The sequence below is a fragment of the Electrona antarctica genome (assembly GCF_951216825.1).
Source record: "Electrona antarctica genome assembly, chromosome: 13".
NCBI lineage: Eukaryota > Metazoa > Chordata > Actinopteri > Myctophiformes > Myctophidae > Electrona > Electrona antarctica.
Genome location: NC_136794.1, coordinates 21,537,686 through 21,543,829, shown reverse-complemented (window position 1 = coordinate 21,543,829; position 6,144 = coordinate 21,537,686). Strand labels below are relative to the sequence as shown.

At 43.3% G+C, this 6,144-nt stretch overlaps 1 pseudogene across 1 annotated transcript in view; it reads right to left on the bottom strand.

Annotated features, from left to right (window-relative positions):
• Window positions 1-1,279: 1,279 nt before the first annotated feature.
• LOC306934883 (glycerol-3-phosphate dehydrogenase, mitochondrial-like) overlaps window positions 1,280-6,144 on the bottom strand; it is a 33,818-nt pseudogene continuing 28,953 nt past the window's right edge. The window contains exons 13-14 of the transcript in view: window positions 4,597-4,693; window positions 1,280-1,405 (exon numbers count right to left, since the gene is read on the bottom strand). The product of the transcript in view is annotated as a glycerol-3-phosphate dehydrogenase, mitochondrial-like (transcript). The remainder of the gene's footprint in view (window positions 1,406-4,596; window positions 4,694-6,144) is intronic.

Below are 6,144 nucleotides of genomic sequence, written 5' to 3'. Positions count from 1 at the left end.
CAGTAACACATTTAAGTCTCAGTCACTGTACCCGTGGACCTAAGGGCCTGAATTGAATTAAGCCAGCTGGTAATTATATGACTGTTTACTCCTGGAGTATAATGCAACCACACTCTTTTGCAGTTAATGACATTAAGAACCAAGACCATTACTAGACAAGCATGGGCATGCCCATATATGGGCATATACTGATGACATCAGCAATCTCCATATATTGGCATAAAAGGGACCAACAGATAAAGATAAACATCTATATCATATATGGACATGAAAAGGACAAAGGCTGACAGAGATCTTCATATGGGCACGTCAGTCGGATCCGTGGTGTGACAACCTACAATGGGGTAATTCGGACAACTGTGACGTTATAAAACTATTTCCTCCCATCGCAAGTCTTTGGTCTGGACTAGGCGTTAAATGAACACTGAGGGTTTTACTTTGCAGATTGGGGTCCTGGAGATTTAAACAAATCTCGTCAAACAGCAATCCGTGGCCTAATGCAGTGGTTTTCAACCCTTTTCATGTCAATGCCCATTATTTATTTGGCATTGGAGCCACGGACCACCATTCTGATGAGATTTTGCCTCACAGACCCAAAACGGGAAAAAAACAACGAATACAGCATGCAATTGTCCACAATTGCATGCTGTATTGAAATGTTGATCAAAATAACAATTATTTTACATTCTCTAATTGTGTAGACTCCTTGTATATAATAATTTGCGCGTTTGAAGAAGAGATCTAGCGTTTGACCCGCACAGAGGGTAAATCTGCAAAATCGGTATGGAATTCTCTGCATGGATTTATTGTGGGGGTGCTGCTTTAGTAGAGCCACAGAAAACTATTGTCGAAACATCTTCATACTTTCACCTGGAGACTCCATTCACAATTTAAAAACATCACCTTACTGTGGACACACAGGCCTGAACTTTTTACTTTGAAATGTCACGTCACTTCAAGTCACTTTGTGACGTGTTGTAAGCTTGGCAAAGGCAAACAGAAATACAAATTGTAGCGTTCCAATGTTCAATTAAATAAATAAATACATCGTTAATCGCAATTATCGCAATTAATCGTCAACGTAAATTTGTGACAGGGCTGTGACAATCGTGACAGCCCTGCAAGGGTCCATTTGGACCCCCTTGGTGTTACCCCGGACATGATGTTGAGAAACAGTGGATGTGGGAGACCAGTCCAGTCAGGCTCGGTCTGTCCCAACCTTGCAGTCTATGGTCCCAAAAACAGTCCAGCGCTAAGCGGGTCCAGGGAGAGGCCTCGTTCACACCCCTCCCCCACTGTGGTCCACTGACAGCGGTCCAGTCCGGTCCAGACTCTGCTCCGCTGTCTTCATCAGCATGGCCAGGCGGTTGTCAGACACCTGGCCTTTATTCACTGCACTCATCAGCTAAGGAACACACATAAGTCCATGCACCACACACACACACACACACGCGTGTGCGCGCGCGTGCACATGGACACATGGCTTTTTGGGATTATTTATTTGTTTGTTTATTTTAAGTCTTTTAAGTTTGAAGTCTGTCAGTCCCATAATTACTGTATGCACATGACCATATGGACATATTGGTTGAATCTGTGACTTTGGACAACCGGATCTCCATCCTATATGGACGTATCGGATTTGTTTGGTCTGGTTATGGTCTGATGGTCTATGTCATGCCACCAGTACTGTATATGGGCATATCGGGTTTGTTTATGGTTATGTCTGAGTCATAATAATATGTAATGTAATGTTATAATATGGAATGTGTCCAGAGTAGGGACAACACGGTTCATGTGCTTAACAAACATCTAGATTTTTGTACACGGATGTCAAATATGTTCTGACAAATCTACTGCAATTACCGGAAGTTTGAGTCTGGAAAAAGTATGGAATTGTACCTCTGTACTTTTTGCAAACTGTTAATAAAGTATTCAATCAATCAATCTAAATCAGGAAGGACCTTACGTCCTGCTTCTGACTACAGAAATACATCATTCCTGGACCACCACATGTCTCCGTTCTATGGTGATCTGTGACCACCCTATCTATGTCTCTGTTCTATGGTGATCTGTGACCACCCTATCTATGTCTCTGTTCTATGGTGATCTGTGACCACCCTATCTATGTCTCTGTTCTATGGTGATCTGTGACCACCCTATGTCTCTGTTCTATGGAGATCTGTGACCACCCTATGTCTCTGTTCTATGGTGATCTGTGACCACCCTATGTCTCTGTTCTATGGTGATCTGTGACCACCCTATGTCTCTGTTCTATGGTGATCTGTGACCACCCTATGTCTCTGTTCTATGGTGATCTGTGACCACCCTATGTCTCTGTTCTATGGTGATCTGTGACCACCCTATGTCTCTGTTCTATGGTGATCTGTGACCACCCTATCTATGTCTCTGTTCTATGGTGATCTGTGACCACCCTATGTCTCTGTTCTATGGTGATCTGACTGTGACCACCCTATGTCTCTGTTCTATGGTGATATGTGACCACCCTATGTCTCTGTTCTATGGTGATCTGACTGTGACCACCCTATGTCTCTGTTCTATGGTGATCTGTGACCACCCTATGTCTCTGTTCTATGGTGATCTGTGACCACCCTATGTCTCTGTTCTATGGTGATCTGTGACCACCCTATGTCTCTGTTCTATGGTGATCTGGGACCACCCTATGTCTCTGTTCTATGGTGATCTGTGACCACCCTGTCTCTGTTCTATGGTGATCTGGGACCACCCTATGTCTCTGTTCTATGGTGATCTGTGACCACCCTATGTCTCTGTTCTATGGTGATCTGTGACCACCCTATGTCTCTGTTCTATGGTGATCTGGGACCACCCTATGTCTCTGTTCTATGGTGATCTGTGACCACCCTATGTCTCTGTTCTATGGTGATCTGTGACCACCCTATGTCTCTGTTCTATGGTGATCTGTGACCACCCTATCTATGTCTCTGTTCTATGGTGATCTGTGATCCAACTGGGAAATTATTTGGACGAGCAATCCATTGAACAATTATACCTCTAAATATCTACAAATCTTCTGAACATCGTTCTGTCTTAAGGCATGTTCTAATTATAAAGTGCCAGCGCAACATCAAATGATAGGATGTAGATGCGCTTTGCCATCAAAACACCTGGTGCCTCCTAATTAGACAGATTTCAACAGTACATGTCATCCAAAAAGCAATAAGGCTTCAGACCTCTCGCAGACACATGATATCCAATTATTATAATGACAGCTTATTCTAGGTAAAGTAGGTAAAGGACATTATGGTTAGTATAATAAAGGGGCATAGTCGTAATAATTCACCTCTCAAAGAGATACTACACCTAATGGAGATCCATAGAGGGACCAGACAATGGACAGTGGCCAGAAATTCTGAAGGAATATCCATCCCAGGTTCTTGGTTTGGGTGGAGATTCCCATGACCTCCCCTGCAGTAGCAGGGGTCTTATCTCTGGAGGGACAATTACCATTCCCTTTTGCTTGATCTTGTTTGTTTAACTTGACACAGTGAAGAAAGGCCTGACATTGACCAGAGTCCCCTGCATTAATGTGTTTCATGTTCTGCATTCATCATTGTCACAGAGCCCAAGAAGGCTGCCCAGTGTCAAGAGGGACGGAGGAGGTGTGGCGTTGTGTGGGTGGGTGAGAGAGAGAGACAGAGGAAGAGAGCACGAGAGAGAGAGAGAGAGAGGAAGAGAGAAAAAGAGAGCACGAGAGAGAGAGAGAGCGAGAGAGACAGACAGAGGAAGAGAGAAAAAGAGAGCACGAGAGAGAGAGAGAGAGAGACAGACAGAGGAAGAGAGAAAAAGAGAGCACGAGAGAGAGAGAGAGAGAGACAGACAGAGGAAGAGAGAAAAAGAGAGCACGAGAGAGAGAGAGAGAGAGAGAGAGACAGAGGAAGAGAGAAAAAGAGAGCACGAGAGAGAGATAGAGAGAGAGAGACAGAGACAGAGGAAGAGAGAAAAAGAGCACGAGAGAGAGAGAGAGAGACAGACAGAGGAAGAGAGAAAAAGAGAGCACGAGAGAGAGAGAGAGAGAGAGAGAGAGACAGACAGAGGAAGAGAGAAAAAGAGAGCACGAGAGAGAGAGAGAGAGAGAGAGAGACAGAGGAAGAGAGAAAAAGAGAGCACGAGAGAGAGAGAGACAGAGGAAGAGAGAAAAAGAGAGCACGAGAGAGAGATAGAGATAGAGACGGAGTGAGGGGGTTCATGCATGCATTAGTAGAGTAAGGCAGCATGCACGGCTGCACGCACAAACATTTTCTTTCTCAGTGAAAAATATACAGTAGACATACGCTAATATATAAATATAGCTGCAAAGCAGCACTTCGGGATTCAAGCCAACATGTACACGCTTTTAGAAGTTAAAGCTACGAGGGGTCTAGAGACCTTTGACAGTTTCCAACACCTTCAAGCCAATTCTGGTCACTTATTGTGTGCAAGTACCGGTAATGCACACAACTTCCTATCATTGGTGAAGATGTCTTGAAATTTGCAAAACCGCAGCAAAAATATCAGCACAAAAACAATAGGGTTTTGGAACTTTGGGTTTGAACCTCTAAAAATACAAAAACAACTTACTTTTGAGAATTCATTCAGTTCCACTTGACCATTTCTATTCAGGTCAACTTCACTCAGGATCTCATGGAGTGCTTTCTTCAATCTGAACACTAATGCTCTGGTAGAAAAGACAGAAAAGGGTCATTAACCACTTGAACCCTAGCATCACACACGACCAATGTGAGCTTGTAGATCTGCTATTTTCAGCAAAGATATTTAGTGTAGACTAGAGTGAAAACAGGACGGGGCTAGTATAGAGCCCTTGGAAATCTAGTCAACTAAGTATAGGGTTTAAGTGGTTAAGACTTATTCCCTATTCTCATATAAAATTATACTCATACTAAAAACATACTTTGTGAACAGAATATATTCACAGTGGAAGTCTTCAGCTCTACTGTATTCAATTGTAAATTTAGATGCATAAATATGTAAAAGCTTTTAATAAGGAACATATCCTCTTATGGTCTGGCTTTAGCCAACAACTCTAAAATCGAATTATGAAGACTGGCATGGATGTGATTAGAAGCTGGCTGGGGGACTTGACATTATACCTCCTGAATGCATCTCACCAGGTCAAATAAACAACGTTCAAAGTGGCTTAAAATACAGACATTTAACACCACGAACGCCCAGGGGTATTTAGGACCATTAAATCAGAGCGCCCAGCGATTTACAGCAACGGAGCACATTTCGATGACGTCCCAACCGGAAATGACGCAACATCGAATGTTGCGCTACTATTTGATAGGATGGAGAACTTTATGCCGCTCAGGGTGTTGACTATAAAAAGTGCTCCTCTGAGCACAGGTCTCTGCCAGGTCAGGTAGGTTATTGTGGCCTCCTGGTGGCACTATAATAGGCCATTGTGAAAAGCGTGTCATTTCTTCTTACACTTTTCACAATTGGACATTTATGATTTGCAAATCGACATTCTGGTGGCACATTAACAGGCCAATATGAAAAGGGTGGGATTTGTTCCTCGGCCTAGTAAGAATGTGCATGCAAAATGTCACGTAAATCGCATGCTGGGTTCATGATTTGAGGCATATTGTTAAAAACGAATCAATCCTGCAAACTTTGGAAGCCAATCTTAGCCAATGAGATGGAATATGGAAAATCAGACAGATCCGTGTTGATCACATGACTATAGAGATACTGTGTACTAATTTGCGTGATGTATGGACAAAATCTGTAGGAGTAATATAAAAAAGTATGTTTCTCAAAAATCTGCCTCATGGTGGTGCTATAACAGGCCGTTCTGGAAAATTTGGGGCAGAGGTTCGGCTTTGGCATCCAGGGAGTGTGTGTGCGCACAGTTTCGTAGCGACCGGGCCAACGGTGCCGGAGATTAGCTGGTAACAGATGGAAGGACAGACCGACGGACGGACGGATGGACAAGGGCAAAAACATAGTTTTTGCAATGCCTATCGGTCTGACGGAGACAATTATCGGAGATGATAAGAGATTCTTATGAGGATGTGAATTCAGTTTTTGCCAGCGATGAAGCATATTTGATCTAGATATTGTGTTGACAGAAACTCCCACACAAACGCCACTGCAATCCCACAT